This window comes from Carya illinoinensis, chromosome 7 (assembly GCF_018687715.1).
Source record: "Carya illinoinensis cultivar Pawnee chromosome 7, C.illinoinensisPawnee_v1, whole genome shotgun sequence".
Taxonomy (NCBI): Eukaryota; Viridiplantae; Streptophyta; class Magnoliopsida; order Fagales; family Juglandaceae; genus Carya; species Carya illinoinensis.
Genome location: NC_056758.1, coordinates 27,237,452 through 27,256,741, shown reverse-complemented (window position 1 = coordinate 27,256,741; position 19,290 = coordinate 27,237,452). Strand labels below are relative to the sequence as shown.

Sequence of the window (19,290 nt, the reverse complement as noted above, 5' to 3'; positions counted from 1 at the left end):
AGTTTATTCCGCTCCCGAGTGACCAGAGGAGCTCCACCGGGATAATACCCCATCCCGGCTTGGGGTCGTGATACACACGCACCCGTAAGTCCACTTACATCAATAAACAGGCTTTTCTCAATTAAACAAAAACACACGTGCATGCACCATGTAAATGCCATATCAATGCACAAAAATAAACAACCAACATAATTCAATAAAACAAGCAACTCCGTCCTCCATCCATCCGACCCCCGAACTCCTCGAACTCAGTCCAGAATCAACCAACCAGCAGATAAAATTATTGAATGAGCAATATATTTTTAAATCTGAAAATAGGGTTTGGAAAATACTTACAGCGCTATATGGTATTTTTAGAAAACACTCGGCGTTGCAAACGGCGGAGGAAAAGCAACGTAACAGTGAAAATTCACTGTGGCCGTGGGTTGCAAAATATCCACTTTTGAACGGGGACAAACCAGGGCTTGGGATTGATAGGGAATGACCTAAGGATGATTATGAAGCTATTGGAAGTGGTGGTTGGCCGTGGGTGGCGGCAGAAACGGCGGAGAGAGGCCGGATTTCCCAAAAAGGAAAGCTAGCTCGTGGGAGCTGTTCCGGTGACCATTGGAGGCTGAAAATAGGTGGGTTAGGACGGCAAGGGACCGGTGATGAAGTGGTGAAGAAATGGTGGCCGGAGGTGAAGCGACGGCGGCGGATCGAGGCAAAAACCGTGGAGGCTTTAAGGGGGTTTTCCGGCCAAACGACTGGCCGGATGGGGCTGAGAATTGGTGGGGGGGTGCGCCGGAGGGAGGGGAGTCGAACGGTATGGGTGGTGTGCCGCACAGTGGCCGGACGGCGGTGGGTCGGGGGGTTTGGTGTTTCACGGCGTGGGTGAGGAGAGAGAGGGAGAGAGCCGATCGGGAGGAAGGAGAAGAAGAAGAAAAAGAAAAAGAAAAAGAAAGAAGAAGAAAAAAGAAAAAAGAGAAAAAGGAAAAAGGAAAAAGGAAAAAAGATGTAAGGAAGAAATGAGATCTAATCCTCACTCCGGGAAAACAAAACAAGACCGCCGAAACGAGATTAAAAACCGTAAACAACTAAAAGAAATAAAATACAACATCAAATAAATAAAAAAACCAAATTTTAAAATGAAATAAATTAAAATAAATAAACTAATATATTATTTAAAAATAAAAACAACCCTTCAGCGAAAATACACGCGAAAGCGGGTCATCACATCCTCCCCCCCTTAAAAACAAATTTAGTCCTCGAAATTTGCAAGATCAACCACCAACTTAAAGAAGCCACATAAAAACACATAAACCATCTGTGACCAAGATTAAGATACATACATTCATCCTTCAAACAAGTACGGGTACTGCTCCCTCATGTCCGCTGCTCGCTCCCAAGAGAAGTCTTGAGCTAACGGATCTCCCCAAGCCACTTTAACCAAAGGTATCATCTTGGACCTCAACCGTTGCTCCTTCCAATCCATGATCTGCGACGGAACAACTTCATAAGTGAGATCCGGTTGCAACAGAATACCCGCTGGGTCGACGAAGCGTTGCTCTTGCTGACCAAAGCTCTTCTTCAGGGATGATACATGGAAGACATCATGAATATCCCCAAAATATCCTGGCAAAGCAACTCTATAGGTGACGACCCTACCTTCTCCAGAATCTGAAAAGGGCCGACATACCTCGGATCCAACTTCCTCTTCTTACCAAAACGCTTAACACCTCTCATGGGAGAGACTTTGAGATAAACCCAATCACCAACTTCAAAAGACAACTCTCTCCTCCTGGTATCAGCGTAGCTTTTCTGGCGACTCTGAGCTGCCGCCATTTTATCTCTGATGATCCGGACTTGGCTTTGCATCTCTTGAATTATTTCGGGTCCAATTATCCTATTCTCCCCGACTTCATCCCAACACAAGGGCGACCTGCACTTTCTCCCATAAAGAGCTTCATAGGGAGCCATCTGAATGGTCGCATGGAAGCTATTGTTATACGCAAACTCGATGAGCGGCAAATGGTTTTCCCAACTCCCTTGAAATTCCATGACACATGCTCGCAACATGTCTTCAAGGGTCTGTATGGTGCGCTCTGATTGGCCGTCTATCTGCGGGTGATATGCAGTACTGAACTTCAACTTAGTACCCAAAGCTGCCTGCAAACTCTTCCAGAACTGCGACGTGAACCTCGGGTCTCGATCCGACACTATACTCTTTGGTATGCCGTGCAGCCGCACTATTTCTTTCACGTACAAACGTGTCAACTTACCCAAGGAGTCGGTGTTAGTAACAGGCAGGAAATGAGCACTTTTCGTTAACCGGTCAACAATCACCCAAACAGAATTTTTGCCACTAGGCGTTCTCGGCAAACCCACTACAAAGTCCATCATGATGTCATCCCATTTCCACTCGGGAATAGGGAGGGGTTGGAGCATACCTGCAGGTCTCTGATGCTCGGCCTTCACTTGACGGCATGTGTGGCATTTCTCAACATATAAGGCAATATCCTTCTTCATTCCATCCCACCAGTAATTTTTCTTCAAGTCCCGATACATCTTTGTACTGCCAGGATGAACTGAATAAGGGGCCGCATGAGCTTCCGCCATGATCCGTTCTTTGAACTCTGAGTCCTTTGGGACCACTCTGCGATCTCGAAACCGAAGTATCCCATTGTTATCCATGCTATAATGCAACGGCCCTCGAGATTTTCTTACTCTTTTTCTGATATTCAGTAGCTTCAGATCCTTCTTTTGAAGAGTCTTCAATTCTTCAAAATCGGTTACCTGAATATCCAGAACTGAAGATAAAATCTCTTCTTGCTGCGAACTCTCAATAAGGAGCCTTCTCATCCCACAAAGCAATGAATCCAATTCTGACGGCTCGGCTTCATCTTCCAAGTGCGACTTTCAGCTCAAAGCATCAGCAACTATATTAGCCTTCCCCGGATGGTACTTGATCTCACACTGATAGTCACTGATTAGCTCTAGCCATCGCCTCTGCCTCATATTCAGATTTTTCTGGAAAAACAAATGCTTCAAGCTCTTGTGATCAGTAAATACCTCACAAGCTTCCCCATACAAGAAGTGCCGCCAGATCTTGAGAGCAAAACAATCGCAGCCAATTCTAAATCGTGCGTCGGATAATTCTTCTCATGGTCCTTTAGCTGACGAGATGCATAGGCAACAACCCGTCCTTCCTGCATAAGGACACAACCCAAACCAAATTTAGACGCATCACTGAAGACTACGAATGGCTTATACGGTTCTGGGAGCGCTAACACTGGTGCCGTCGTCAACCTGTTCTTTAATTCTTGGAAGCTTCTCTCACACTTATCTGACCAAACAAATTTTGTATTCTTCCGAGTCAAAGCTGTGAGAGGTCCGGATAGGCGAGCAAATCCCTCCACAAATCTTCGGTAGTATCCGGCCAGCCCCAAGAAACTCCGGATCTCGCGCACTGTAGTCGAGCGCTGCCATGACAAAATGGCTTCTACCTTACTAGGATCAACAGCCACTCCGTCTCGGGAAATTACATGCCCAAGAAATTTAACTTCTTCCAACCAGAATTCACACTTGTTGAGCTTGGCGTACAATTGGTGTTCTCTCAATTTCCCAAGTACCAGACGAAGATGATACACATGCTCTTCAACATCTCGGGAATAAATCAGAATATCATCGATGAATACTACCACAAAGGAATCCAGATAAGGTCGAAATACTCGATTCATTAAATCCATGAAAGCAGCAGGGGCATTAGCTAACCCAAACGGCATCACCTTAAATTCATAATGCCCATACCTCAACCTGAAAGCAGTTTTAGGCACATCCTTGTCTCTGATCCTCAGCTGGTAGTATCCCGACCTCAGATCAATTTTAGAGAACACGGCTGCTCCTTGAAACTGATCAAATAAATCATCTATCCACGGGAGAGGATATTTATTTTTGATGGTCACCTTATTCAATTTCCGATAATCTATGCACATACGGAGGGTTCCATCTTTCTTTTTAACAAACAAAACTGGTGCACCCCACGGTGAAGTACTAGGCTGAATAAATCCCTTCTCTACCAGTTCTTGCAACTGAGTCTTCAACTCTTTTAATTCAGCCGGTGTCATGCGATAAGGAGCTTTATGCACAGGAGCCGCTCCAGGTTCCAAGTCTATAACAAATTCCATTTCCCGCACAGGGGGTAGTCCAGGCAAGTCGTCTACAAACACATCGGGGAATTCTTCCACAACTGGAATGTCTGCCAAAGACTTCTCCTCGGACGGCGTGGACACCATCTAAACCAAGAATGCATCCGCTCCCCATGCAATCTCCCTTTTTGCTTGAATTGCCGATATAATTACCGGCCTTTCTTTTAACTTACTCCCTGCAAATTCCAGACAATCACCATCTGGAAGCTGAAAGGTAATTATCTGACTTCTGCAATTAATACTCGCAGAATATCGGTATAGCCAATCCATCCTGAGGATGATATCAAAACCCAACAGCTTGAACACCACCAATTCAGCATCCAAGAACCTTCCCTCAAAATTTAACGGGCATCCCAAAGCAACCTTGGAACACCACACCATTTCACCATCGGGTAGAGCCACTACCATAGACTTCGGCAACGGTTCCGTGACCAAATTACACACCCGCACAAACGTGGAAGATACAAATGACTGCGACACACCGGAATCAAACAAAGTACAAGCATAAAACTCATACAAACGGACTCTTCTTGAACCAAACATATCAACCCATGAAATCCAAAAAAGCAAAGAAGAAACCAAATACACCAAAAATTAAATCCAACTTAAAATTAAATTAATCCATACCTGTAATTACTCCAGCATCATGGGTCGCTAGCGCCTCATCATCCACCTCTCCGGGTGTGACAGCATAAACCCGGGCTTGCACTGCTTGTCTCGGGTTGGTTCTTCCACCGTGTCTACCTCCACGGCTTCCTTGAACTCTGACGGGACAATCCCGAGCAATATGTCCCACTTGGCCGCACCGGTAACACTGGGGTCCACTACTCAGCCGACACTCACCCTCATGAGCTCTATTACATGCTCCACAAATTGGTACCTGTCCTCCCATACGAACACCTGAGGACGTTTGAGGTCGAGTTTCGGTCCGCTGAACAAATTTCTGGGGCGAACCCAAGCTGCTTCCTTCACTAGAAAAACTCTGTCTCTTATGTCCTGGAGGGGAGCCCATACTCAGATTATTTTCTCGCTCCACAAGGGTGGCCACATCCACTAATTCCTGAAAAGTGGATATCCGATGGCTGACCACCATACGGCGTATGTCATGGCGTAGTCCCTCCTGAAAATGATCAGCTCGCATCTCCTCGGTGGCGATAAGGTGAGGAGCAAATCGCCCAAGTTCTATGAATCTCCGGGCGTACTGTTCCACTGTCGCGGCCCCTTGGACCAAATTTGAGAACTCTCTTGCCTTTTGCTTCCTTACCGATGCGGGAAAGAAACGGTCATTAAACTCCTTCTTGAAGCGCTGCCAGGTCACAGCAGCGAAAGACCCCAATTCTGATTCCAGCATCACCCTCTTGGTATCCCACCAATCAGACTCAGTGCCTTGCAAGAGATAGCTGGCGTAGAGTACCTGTTGCGCCTCGGTGCAACCACACACCTCAAATGTTCTTTCCAGATCTTTGATCCATTTTCCAACTTGAAGTGGATTGATAAAGTATTAGAATTGCATAATTAAGTTGCTTAAATGAACGATTTATTTTATCAAATGAGAATTGAGCACTTAACTATGTATCAAATTCTAGTACTTGATGTTAAACTAATTGATGCTAATATTTTATACATAAAATTCTATAATTGTTGCAGGACATTTATGAAAATAATAAAAGAGCATATAGTGCTACGAGCTGGGCGAGGAGTCAGCTGGCATTTCATTTTATCTTTGGGTTTTTACGTCTTGCGGAACATGGAGAGCAGAGCATCACTCGGACATCACATGCATACAACCGGACTCACACATGCAACACACACATGCAGTGGACTCAAATGCACACAGCAGCAAAAGCACTCACACATGCAGACCCTTGAACGGAAAGAGTAGAAAAGTGCAAACATATGCAGCAATAAGACCCTTGGATGGCTGGAGCAGAAAACTCAAACATGCACATCACGTTGAGCAGCAGAGGAATGGAGGCTACAGAAAAAGAAAGAAGACCAGCTCACACATGCATGCACACATGCAGTTCTGCAACACACATGCAGACCATTCACACACACATTCACACATGCAGCTGCTACAGCAGGAGAACACCAGCTCACACACGCTGGAAATTCACACACGCTGGAAACTCACACATGCTAAAAGCAGAAAGGCACTCGGACGTTACAGTAGAGCAGCAGGAGAAGAAATGCACAATACACATGCAAAACAAACTCATTCGGACACCACTCACACCAACTCACAGCAGCTGCTGCAGCAAGGAAAAGCACACGGCCAGTTCACACATGCATGATAGCAGGAACACTCAAACAGCAGCCTTCGGCAAACATGCAAATCACACATGCAGAAAAACAGACAACAATCATTCGAAATGCACATATGCAGAAAACGTGGACCTACAAACCAACACATGCAAACATGCAGACCATTCGGACCACATGGACAGCACACATGCAGCAGGTCAGCAGAAGAAAAAAAAAATAAAGAAGCAGATGGCCAACTTTGACAGAGCTGGACTTCACTCAAAGAAACACATGCTGGAGTGCTTTTCGGTTCTACACCTAGGGACCACTCGGACGTGCAGTTCAGTAGAAAGACAGCAGAGATTTAATTTTTTTTTCTTTTTTCTCGTTTGGTGGTAGCCTTTAGCAGTTGAAGACAGCAGGAGATCACATGGGATGGCCTTTACTTTTCAAACTTGTTTTATACGGCTGGGAGTTTTCAGTTTGGGGAGAGCAGGAGCTTGGGAGTTTCAGTTTTTTTTTTTCTTTCTTTTCTTCTGGTTTAAGAGAAGCAGCTGGTTTAGGGTCCAGGAGAATTTATTTATTTATTTTTGCATTTTTTGTTGGAGACTGTTCAGTAGCTAGATTTGTTATTTTCTTTTCTTTTGTTTCAGACGCTGGGCAGCCAGTTTAATTTTCTCTGTTTCTTTGATTTTTCATTCGGCTACAGCAGTAGCTTAAGCTTGTTTTCATTGTTTCTTTCAAGTTTTCATTTGGCTACAGCAGTAGCTTAAGCTTGTTTTCATTGTTTCTTTCATTTTTTCATTCGGCTACAGCTTAGTTTTGAAGTTTCTTTTTTTTCTTGCTTATTGTTCAGACCTGGAGGAGGGTAGTTCTTAGTTTTGTTCTTAGGAATTTTATTTCTTTTCTTTTAGTTTAGATGCAAGGCGGCTGTTTTTTTTGGAATTATTATTCTTCCTCTTTTCATTTTCGATTCTAGGAGCAGCAGTAGAGTAGTTGAATTTTATTTTCTTTACTTTTTGTTTAGAACTTTGGGGCGGCTAGTGTTGATTTTATTCCATTTTCGCTTTGCTTTTGTATAGTAGGCGGCTGGAATTTATTTTCTGGTTCTTACTTTCAGTTTTACTTCCTATTCTATTTTATGTTTTAGTCCCGGGGCGAGTAGACGGAAGCTCGTTCGCACTCTCATTTTTTTCATTTTTTTGTTTTTAGTTTGGACGTTTACGGACGGACGAAGCTCAGGCTCTACGTTTTCAGTTTTTATTTTAGTTGTCTTGCATGCAGCATCTCTAGGATTTATTTTGTTTGAAAATTTTCTCTTAGATTTTATCATGGTTCAACTTAGATTAATTTTTATTGCTAGAAATATCATGTGTAACTAATTTCTTAAACTTAGGTTGTGGAATGAGATTTAATTTATTTTAGGTTCTAGTTTGATGCAATATTTTGTGATTGACTGTTGATTTCACTATATTACTAGTTGGATTTAAATTGAAAATAGATTGAAGCTCTTGCTCTTGTTTTGTTGTTGACGTAAGGCACAACAAAAGCTTGAAAATTATCAAGGCTTCTCTCGATTGTTTGTTAATGTGTGTTCGGCCAGTAAAATAGAAAATCCATTAGGAAAATATTGCAAAACTTGGGCTTAAATTTGTATCTTCCGATTAGCAATGCCTTGATTGGATTGTTAATCGAGAAAATTATCTAGAATCCGAAATAAAGAGAGTCTCATACCCAACCCAAGTGTTCATTAATTTGTTTTTCTTAAGAAACTCTTATTTTAACTTCGATTATTTTTTTTTCATTGCATTTGAATTTTATTTTCATCACTCATACTTGATTCATTTATTACTCACAAATCTCCTATATGCTTTGATAACCCATTGTCCCTGTGGAATACGATTCTGGACTTATCCTTAATACAACTTGACACTTCTACACTTGGAAGCACATTCGACCACGAGTCAAGTTTTTGGCGCTGTTGCCGGGGACAACTGGTGCTTATTAGAGCATTCCTCTACCGCTGAGAGGACGTTGTGGGGCTGTGAACCTTTTCACAGCTTGGGTGACATCTAATTTTTTTCCCCTTCTTTTTGTTTATTTTTCATGGTCCTTGATTATCTGCTCTTGTTTGTATGACTAGTTGGACTAGAGATCATACATCTCGACTATTTAGGACACAATCATTGACATCTTTTAGCTCTACATCATCTTCTGTAGAATCATCATCAGACACTGATAGCGTCATGGCTGAAAATGAGCATCATGATAGGGAAGTGGAGAATCCAAACAGGACTCTTAGAGAGGATCTTCAGCCTGTTTGGACTAGCACACATTCTTGCATCATTTTGCCTATTAATGCAAATGCTTTTAATTTCAAACCTGGGATGATTCCACTGTTACCACACTTTCATGGTTTGGAATCTGAAAACCCCTATTTGCATATCAAAGAGTTTGAAGAAGTGTGTTCCACATTCATGGATAGAACATGCACTGATGAAGTCATAAGATTGAAACTGTTTCCATTTTCCTTAAAAGACAAGGCTAAGACATGGTTGAATTCTTTAAGACCAAGATCCATTGGGACTTGGCAAGAAATGCAAACTGAGTTTTTAAAGAAATTTTTTCCCATGCATAGAACCAATGCCTTGAAAAGACAGATCATGAATTTTGGCCAAAAGGATGTGGAAACATTTTATCATTGTTGGGAACGATTCAAAGACCTTTTAAATGCATGTCCTCATCATGGATATGAGAATTGGAGGCTCATTAGTTTTTTTTATGAGGGGTTGCAACCAAAAATGAGACAATTTGTGGAGACCATGTGTAATGGAGCGTTTTTTAACAAAGAACCTGAAGAAGCTTTTGAATATTTTGATTATCTAGCTGAAAATGCACAATCATGGGATACATCTGATGTTCATGATAGGTCGGAAAGTTTAAGGACAATTTCAGGGGGTGGGAAATATAATCTGAGAGAAGTAGATGATTTGAATGCTAGGTTGGCTATGATTTCTAAGAAATTAGAAACCATAGAAATGAAGAAAGTGAATGAAGTATAGGCTGTACCTCAGATTACCTTGAGTTGTAATATTTGTGAGGGCCAAGGGCATTCAACTAATGATTGCCCCGACCATTCCTGCCTTCAAAGAAGTTCTCTTGGATCAATCTAATGCTGTTAATATGGTTGCTAAATCTTTTTCAGGTCCTTACTCCAACACTTACAATTCGGGATGGAGAAATCACCCTAATTTCAGTTGGAGGGGTGAACAAGCTGCTTTACCTGCACCCAACATCACTGGTCCTTCACAAATTGTACCCTACACTACCCCAGGAGGTCCAGGACCATCTCAATATGCCAACCACATGGTGCCAGCCTAGAAAAAGAACCTTGAAGACAATTTCCAGCAATTATCTAACAATTTCCAGCAGCTGTCCACCAATTTTCAGCAATTCATGCAAAACCAAGCTGCTATCAATAGTCAAAATTTACAAGTCATTGCTGAGATTCGAGGGTCAGTCACACGGTTGACTACAACCATGAGTGCTCAAGAGAAAGGGAAATTCCCTGCACAATCTCAACCTAATCCCCAAAGCCAAAACCACCAATTTCAAAATGTGGCAGGAGATTCAAATGTCAAGCAAGTCAAGGCTATTACAACCTTGAGAAGTGGTAAGGTGATTGGCATTCCAGCTCAAGAGGTAGAAAAGAATGGTAACACTTCTAAACCTCATTCTGAAAATGAGGCACATGATCCTTTGAAATCTGAAAGTGTCCCAAGCACTACACTTGCACCTTTTCCTCAAAGGTTAGCCCCTTTGCACAAAGATAAGCATCACGCTGAAATTCTTGAAATTTTTAAGCAAGTTAGGATTAATATACCATTGTTAGATGTTATTCAACAGATTCCTACCTATGCTAAATTTTTAAAGGATTTATGTATCGTAAAAAGAAAATTGAATGTGCAAAAGAATGCTTTTCTTACTGAGCAGGTCAGTGCTATTATCCAAACCAACACTCCTCCCAAATACAAGGACCCAGGATCCCCTACCATAGCTTGCATGATAGGGAGCCCAAAAATAGACCAAGCATTATTAGACTTAGGTTCAAATGTGAACTTATTGCCTTATAATGTTTATGTTCAGCTTGGATTGAGAGGGTTGAAATCTACTTCTATCACATTGCAGTTGGCTGATAGGTCTATTAAGATGCCAAGGGGTGTTGTGGAAGATGTTTTGGTTCAAGTAGACAAATTCTTCTATCCAGTAGACTTTGTCGTACTCGACATGCAATTGACTAATCATTCCACCTTCCAAGCACCTGTTATCTTAGGAAGACCCTTCTTGGCTACTTCTAATGCACTCATAAATTGTAGAAGTGGAGTTTTAAAGTTGAGTTTTGGAAATATGACCTTGGAGCTAAATATTTTTAAACTTTGCAGGCAACCGCAAGAAGTTGAAGAAGTTCATGAAGTGAATTTGCTGGAAAATTTCATTGATGAAAATTCTGCACATTACTTTCAACTTATTGATTCTTTAGAAGAATTTGAAGAAGATTTGAAAATATTTGATAATGTTAATGACTCATCTTTTGTTTCTTCAATAGGTTAGCAAGTTACTCCACCATGGAGGCCAAAATTTGAGCAACTTCCACCATTGACATCAACCCTCAAGGCTTCGGAGGAGCAATCTCCAACTTTGGACTTCAAACCTCTTCCATTGGAGTTAAAGTATGCTTTCTTAGGACTACAAAGCACCTTCCCTGTGGTAATTTCTTCTCACTTAACTAGTGAACAAGAAGATAAATTGCTAGAGGTCCTTAAGAAGCATAAAAAGTCTATTGGATGGACAATGGCTGATATAAAAGGTATAAGTCCCTTGGAGTGTACCCATAGGATTTATTTAGAAGATGATGCAAAGCCTTCTAGGGAAATGCAAAGAAGGTTGAATCCCACAATGAAGGAAGTGGTTAAAGGTGAGGTGTTGAAATTGCTTGATGTGGGTATCATTTACCTCATCTCGGATAGCAAGTGGGTAAGTCCCATTCATGTAGTTCCAAAAAAATCCGGGCTTACCATTGTTAAAAATGAACAAAATGAATCGATTCCTACGAGGATTCCTACTGGTTGGCGCATGTGTATAGATTATAGGAAGTTGAATGCCTCCACTAGGAAAGATCATTTTCCTTTGCCTTTTCTTGATCAAGTGTTAGAAAAAGTTGCTGGACATGCCTTTTATTGTTTCTTAGATGGATTCTCCGGTTACTATCAATTAGAAATAGCACCAAAGGATCAAGAAAAGACCACATTTACTTGTCCTTTTGGTATTTTTGCTTTTAGGAGAATGCCTTTTGGTTTATGCAATGCACCAGCAACTTTTCAAAGATGCATGCTTAACATCTTTAGTGACATGATTGAAAACACTCTAGAAGTGTTTATGGATGATTTTTCTGTATTTGGTGATTCATTTGAGAGATGTTTAATCAATTTACAAGCTGTTTTGGCCAGGTGTGAAGAGAAGCAATTGCTACTAAATTGGGAGAAGTGCCATTTCATGGTACAGCAGGGCATTGTTCTGGGACATATTGTTTCATCTAGAGGACTTGAAGTAGATAGAGCAAAAATAGAGTTGATTTCTAAACTTCCTATACCTAAGTCAATAAAAGACATTAGATCTTTTCTTGGGCATGCGGGTTTTTATAGGAGATTTATCAAAGACTTTAGCTCTATTTCTAAGCCTCTATGTAAGCTATTGATGAATGATGTAAAATTTGATTGGACACCTGAGTGTCAAGAAGCTTTTTGTCGACTTAAAACTTTGCTAACCACTGCTCCTATTCTTCAACCTCCTGATTGGTCACTTTCTTTTGAAATCATGTGTGATGCAAGTGATTTTGCTGTAGGAGCTGTTCTTGGACAGCGTAGGAACAAACTTCCTTATGTCATTTACTATGCAAGTAAAACTTTAAATTTTGCTCAAAAAAATTATTCTACTACTGAAAAGGAATTACTTGCTGTGGTATTTGCTTTAGAGAAGTTTCGTGCATATATTCTTGGTTCTCCTATAGTCATCTTTACTGACCATGCAGCTTTCAAGTATTTATTGACAAAGAAAGATGCAAAACCAAGGTTGATTAGATGGATACTTTTACTCCAGGAGTTCAATATTATCATCAAGGACAAGAAAGGAGTAGAGAATGTGGTAGCCGACCATCTGTCTAGGCTCACAGTTGCTGAAGCTGAACAACCGACACCTGTTCTTGATTCTTTTCCTGATGAACATCTTATGTTAGTTGAAAATTTGCCTTGGTTTGCTGATATAGTAAATTTCTTGGTGACAGGATAAACACCACCTCATTGGAGCGCTCAAGATACACGAAAATTCATGCATGAGGTGAGATCGTTCTTCTATGATGATCCTTACCTTTTCAAGTATTGTTCAGATCAAATCATTAGGAAGTGTGTGCCCAATGACGAAATTTCTGGTGTCTTAAATTTCTGCCATACGGAAGCTTGTGGTGGGCATTTTTCAGCCCACAAAACAGTGGCCAAAATTCTTCAAAGCGGATTTTATTGGCCAACCATGTTCAAGGATGCTTTTAGTTTTTGTAAAACTTGTGAATCTTGTCAGAAATTAGGAGGAATCACTAGGAGAAATATGATGCCTATGCAACCCATACTAGTGATTGAAATTTTTGATTGTTGGGGGATAGATTTTATGAGACCATTTCCTTCTTCTTATGGCTATTTATACATTTTGCTTGCTGTTGACTATGTTTCTAAGTGGGTTGAGGCAGTCCCTTGCAAATCTAATGATCATCAAGTTGTTTTAAAATTTTTGAAAGAAAACATTTTTACAAGGTTTGGCATGCCTAAAGCCATAATCAGTGATAATGGCACCCACTTTTGTAACAAGCATTTCTCGGCCTTAATGAAGAAGTATGGTATCCATCATAAAATCTCTACTCCCTATCATCCTCAAACCAATGGACAAGCTGAACTAGCAAATAGGGAGATTAAAAACATTCTTGAAAAAACAGTTAACCCAAACAGGAAGGATTGGTCTTTGAGATTGTCTAATGCCTTGTGGGCTTATAGAACAGCCTTTAAAACCATTTTGGGCATGTCTCCATATAGACTAGTGTATGGTAAGGCTTTCCATTTACCTGTAGAGTTGGAACATAGAGCGTATTAGGCCATTAAGCAATGCAATTTTAACATTGATAAAGCTGGTTGTGTGAGAAAATTGCAGTTGTCTGAGTTGGATGAGTTGAGGAAGGATGCCTACAACAACTCTAAGTTGTCCAAAGAAAGAATGAAGAACTTCCATGACAAACACATCCAACGTAAGACTTTTGAGCCTAATAAAAAAGTGTTATTGTACAACTCTCGGTTACACTTGTTCCCTGGTAAGTTAAGGTCTCGATGGAGTGGGCCTTAAGTGGTACAAACTGTTTTTCCTCATGGTGCTATAGAGATAATGAATCCTCTCAATGGTAACATTTTTAAGGTTAATGGTCAAAGGCTCAAGCCTTTTATTTCTAACTTTGCACCTGAGGAATCTACTCTACATTTGATTGATCCTAATTGATGGTTCTTGATCTATCCATCTCTTTTCATTGTTTTCTTTTGATTCTTCAGTTTTTATTTTTGCTGCATTCCTTTCAAAGCTATCCAGGTACTTCCTTTTCCTCTTTCCTTTAGTTTTTCTTTGAATTTTCGGTTCTTCTTTTAGTTGTTTTGCCTTAACTGCTCTTTTTGTGTAAATTCTTTCGTTTCTCTTGCATCATTGAGGACAATGCTACAAACTAGTTGGGGGGTGGAAGAGAATTTATTTCTCTGTTTGCATGCCTTAGACATATTTTGGTTCACTTAAAAAAAAAAAAAAGAAAAAAAAAAGGAGATTTGTTGAGGTCATGGAACATGTGGAAGGTAGTGCAAATAAGAGTATATGTCAAAAGAGGGATTTATCCATTTTATTTAGTTGTTAAACCAAGGGAAAGATGTTAAAAGTTTTGCTAAAACACACACAACACATATCCGGAAGGCCTAGAAAGACTACATTGAGTCATTGTTGGTTGATTTACACTTCAATTGTTTGAGACTCTAATGAACCATATCCTAATGGCTTAGGAAGAAATTTGAAATGAATTAAATGAGAAAAGGGACAAGACAGGGATTCAAAAAAAAAAAAAAAATCCTTTAGGTAGACTAGTGGTAAGGGCTGACTTGTGAAAGTGTGGATAGGCGCACATTCATAGATCCGATTCCCCCACTAGGAAATCTAAAAACATAAAAAAAAATAAAAAATAAAAATTACATTTGTGTAGTGGAAAAGACTGCCTATTACCGGGGCCCTTACAAAAAAAAAAAAAAAGAAGAAGTAGGCGCCTTTCAAAGTGTAATAGCGTGAAAGCCACCACTACAATGGTTTTGAATTAGAGTAAGACCATGTGGTTTTCTCAGATTGGTTGTTGTGATTGAAACTGTTAATATCTCTTGGTAGTCGATCTTGGAATTCTAACCCCATTTCCATGCACTTGAAAGAAAGCAAGCTTTGTTACATGTAATTCCCTTGGTTGATTATCTAAATTGTGTATAAATCTCTTAGTTGATACAAAATTCAAATTAATCTATCTCCAGTGTTCTTAAACTCAACAAGTCTATTTCATGGCATGTGATTCTCGAACTTCTTTTGAAATTGTAGTTGGAAATCTCACCTTTGCATGAATTCTTTCGCTTTGTTTGCTAGAGCCTAGCAATAAACTAGTTGGGGGGTATGATAAAGTATTAGAATTGCATAATTAAGTTGCTTAAATGAACGATTTATTTTATCAAATGAGAATTGAGCACTTAACTATGTATCAAATTCTAGTACTTGATGTTAAACTAATTGATGCTAATATTTTATACATAAAATTCTATAATTGTTGCAGGACATTTATGAAAATAATAAAAGAGCATATAGTGCTACGAGCTGGGCGAGGAGTCAGCTGGCATTTCATTTTATCTTTGGGTTTTTACGTCTTGCGGAACATGGAGAGCAGAGCATCACTCGGACATCACATGCATACAGCCGGACTCACACATGCAACACACACATGCAGTGGACTCAAATGCACACAGCAGCAAAAGCACTCACACATGCAGACCCTTGAACGGAAAGAGCAGAAAAGTGCAAACACATGCAGCAACAAGACCCTTGGACGGCTGGAGCAGACAACTCAAACATGCACATCACGTTGAGCAGCAGAGGAACGGAGGCTACAGAAAAAGAAAGAAGACCAGCTCACACATGCATGCACACATGCAGTTTTGCAACACACATGCAGACCATTCACACACACATTCACACATGCAGCTACTACAGCAGGAGAACACCAGCTCACACACGCTGGAAACTCACACACGCTGGAAACTCACACATGCTAAAAGCAGAAAGGCACTCGGACGTTACAGGAGAGCAGCAGGAGAAGAAATGCACAATACACATGCAAAACAAACTCATTCGGACACCACTCACACCAACTCACAGTAGCTGCTGCAGTAAGGAAAAGCACACGGCCAGTTCACACATGCATGACAACAGGAACACTCAGACAGCAGCCTTCGGCAAACATGCAAATCACACATGCAGAAAAACAGACAGCAATCATTCGAAATGCACATATGCAGAAAACGTGGACCTACAAACCAACACATGCAAACATGCAGACCATTCGGACCACATGGACAGCACACATGCAACAGGTCAGCAGAAGAAAAAAAAAAAAAAAAAGAAGCAGATGGCCAACTTTGACAGAGCTGGACTTCACTCAAAGAAACACATGCTGGAGTGCTTTTCGGTTCTACACCTAGGGACCACTCGGACGTGCAGTTCAGTAGAAAGACAGCAGAGATTTAATTTTTTTTTTCTTTTTTCTCGTTTGGTAGCCTTTAGCAGTTGAAGACAGCAGGAGATCACATGGGATGGCCTTTACTTTTCAAACTTGTTTTATACGGCTGGGAGTTTTCAGTTTGGGGAGAGCAGGAGCTTGGGAGTTTCAGTTTTTTTTTTCTTTCTTTTCTTCTGGTTTAAGAGAAGCAGCTGGTTTAGGGTCCAGGAGAATTTATTTTTTTTTTTTTTGCTTTTTTCGTTGGAGACTGTTCAGTAGCTAGATTTGTTATTTTCTTTTCTTTTGTTTCAGATGCTGGGCAGCCAGTTTTATTTTCTCTGTTTCTTTGATTTTTCATTCGGCTACAGTAGTAGCTTAAGCTTGTTTTCATTGTTTCTTTCAATTTTTCATTCGGCTACAGCAGTAGCTTAAGCTTGTTTTCATTGTTTCTTTCATTTTTTCATTTGGCTACAGCTTAGTTTTGAAGTTTCTTTTTTTTCTTGCTTATTGTTCAGACCTGGAGGAGGGTAGTTCTTAGTTTTGTTCTTAGGAATTTTATTTCTTTTCTTTTAGTTTAGATGCAAGGCGGCTGTTTTTTTTGGAATTATTATTCTTCCTCTTATCATTTTCGGTTCTAGGAGCAGCAGTAGAGTAGTTGAATTTTATTTTCTTTACTTTTTGTTTAGAACTTTGGGGCGGCTAGTGTTGATTTTATTCCATTTTTGCTTTGCTTTTAGATAGTAGGCGGCTGGAATTTATTTCTGGTTCTTACTTTCAGTTTTACTTCCTATTCTATTTTATGTTTTAGTCCCGGGGCGAGTAGACGGAAGCTCGTTCGCACTCTCATTTTTTCCATTTTTTTGTTTTTAGTTTGGACGTTTACGGACGGACGAAGCTCAGGCTCTACGTTTTCAGTTTTTATTTTAGTTGTCTTGCATGCAGCATCTCTAGGATTTATTTTGTTTGAAAATTTTCTCTTAGATTTTATCATGGTTCAACTTAGATTAATTTTTATTGCTAGAAATATCATGTGTAACTAATTTCTTAAACTTGGGTTGTGGAATGAGATTTAATTTATTTTAGGTTCTAGTTTGATGCAATATTTTGTGATTGACTGTTGATTTCACTATATTACTAGTTGGATTTAAATTGAAAATAGATTGAAGCTTTTGCTCTTGTTTTGTTGTTGACGTAAGGCACAACAAAAGCTTGAAAATTATCAAGGCTTCTCTCGATTGTTTGTTAATGTGTGTTCGGCCAGTAAAATAGAAAATCCATTAGGAAAATATTGCAAAACGTGGGCTTAAATTTGTATCTTCCGATTAGCAATGCCTTGATTGGATTGTTAATCGAGAAAATTATCTAGAATCCGAAATAAAGAGAGTCTCATACCCAACCCAAGTGTTCATTAATTTGTTTTTCTTAAGAAACTCTTATTTTAACTTCGATTATTTTTTTTTCATTGCATTTGAATTTTATTTTCATCACTCATACTTGATTCATTTGTTACTCACAAATCTCCTATACACTTTGATAACCCATTGTCCCTGTGGAATACGATTCTGGACTTATCCTTAATACAACTTGACACTTCTACACTTGGAAGCACATTCGACCACGAGTCATGGATCCTCTTCTCCAGTGAAGTGTGGGGTTCTATGCGCCAGGAAGCGCTCATAGGTGCATCCGGCTTGCACCATGCTACTGGACCCTCCCGAGTACATCCAAGGCCCTCCCTGATGTGGCCAAGGACCTCCTGGTTGTGGCCAAAACCCTCCTTGCTGTGGACAAGGCCCTCCTTGTTGTGGCCAGAGACCCCCTTGTGGTGGCCAAGGTCCTCCTTGTTGTGGCCAAGGCCCTGACTATTGTGGCCTAATATTCTGCTGCATAAACTCCGTCATCTGCCGTATTGCTTCGGCTATGGAGTCATCCCTTGAGGTATTGCCCCGTGGCTCCTGAGTAGATTTCCTTGGTCTCCCCATTTTTTCCTGTCACCACAACCTTTGACCCCCTTTCAGAAAACAAAAACAAATAAAACCAACAACAAACAAAAACAGAACCACAGACCAACACCACATCACAGAAAACAAAAGAAACCAACTTGTAAAAACATAACAAATAAATAAAAACAAACAAACAAGCTCAAACAAATAAAACAAATAAAAAAAATCAAAAAACTTTACTTAACATAATCTTTTTTTTTTTTAAAACACAACTTAAAAAAAAACATTCTGGTACTACCTACGGGACTTGTGGTTTTACCCAGAGCCAAACCGCTCTGATACCACCTGTGACGCCCCCAAATCCCCACGCATGGACACGGAGAAATCGAGACGTCCAGATGGTGACAACCCGGATCACCATCCTAACGACGGGTGCCAAGTGTATGCAAAAGCGACATATGTGCACGAAGAAACACGCAGCGGATAACGAAAGTCATATAACTAAGTACCAGAATTTTTCTTAACGTAATACAAGCTGTTTAAAACATACATAAATAAAATATTACAAAACACGAATATAGTTTTAAACCAAATATAAAGCATAACATCAGCAACCCGGTGGAGCCGCATCCTCGGGCTCAGCCTCCCCCTCCTCAAAACCTGCACCAAAAGCTACGGAACCAAAAATGGTGCCGCAGGTAAGTAAAACCCAAATACCACCAGATAAAAACACATAGAACTCAAACAACATACATGAAGTGATGCCAATGCGCAAAACCCATAAAACATAATTTTCCACACACGCCAAAAATCTCATTTGGCCCAAAACACATCTTTTCCAAAAACCTCGCCAAAAGTCACATTTGGCCTCTATTCATCTCAAACCATAATCCATTTTTAACCCGTATGCACCATGACCTCCCCTAGGGGTCATCCGCACACCCTGGCTCCAGTACCACACCACAGAGTACCACCACGCATGTGACACCTAACGAGTGATACCCAGTTCCACGCCCCGCGTGTTCGTAGCCAAGCATCCTCT

At 40.4% G+C, this 19,290-nt stretch overlaps 1 non-coding gene across 1 annotated transcript; it reads right to left on the bottom strand.

The window, feature by feature from the left end:
- Nucleotides 1-9,075: 9,075 nt before the first annotated feature.
- Nucleotides 9,076-9,183, bottom strand: LOC122317636. Its single transcript, XR_006244561.1, has one exon. It is a non-coding gene; the product is annotated as a small nucleolar RNA R71 (small nucleolar RNA).
- Between the last annotated feature and the right edge of the window lie 10,107 nt (nucleotides 9,184-19,290).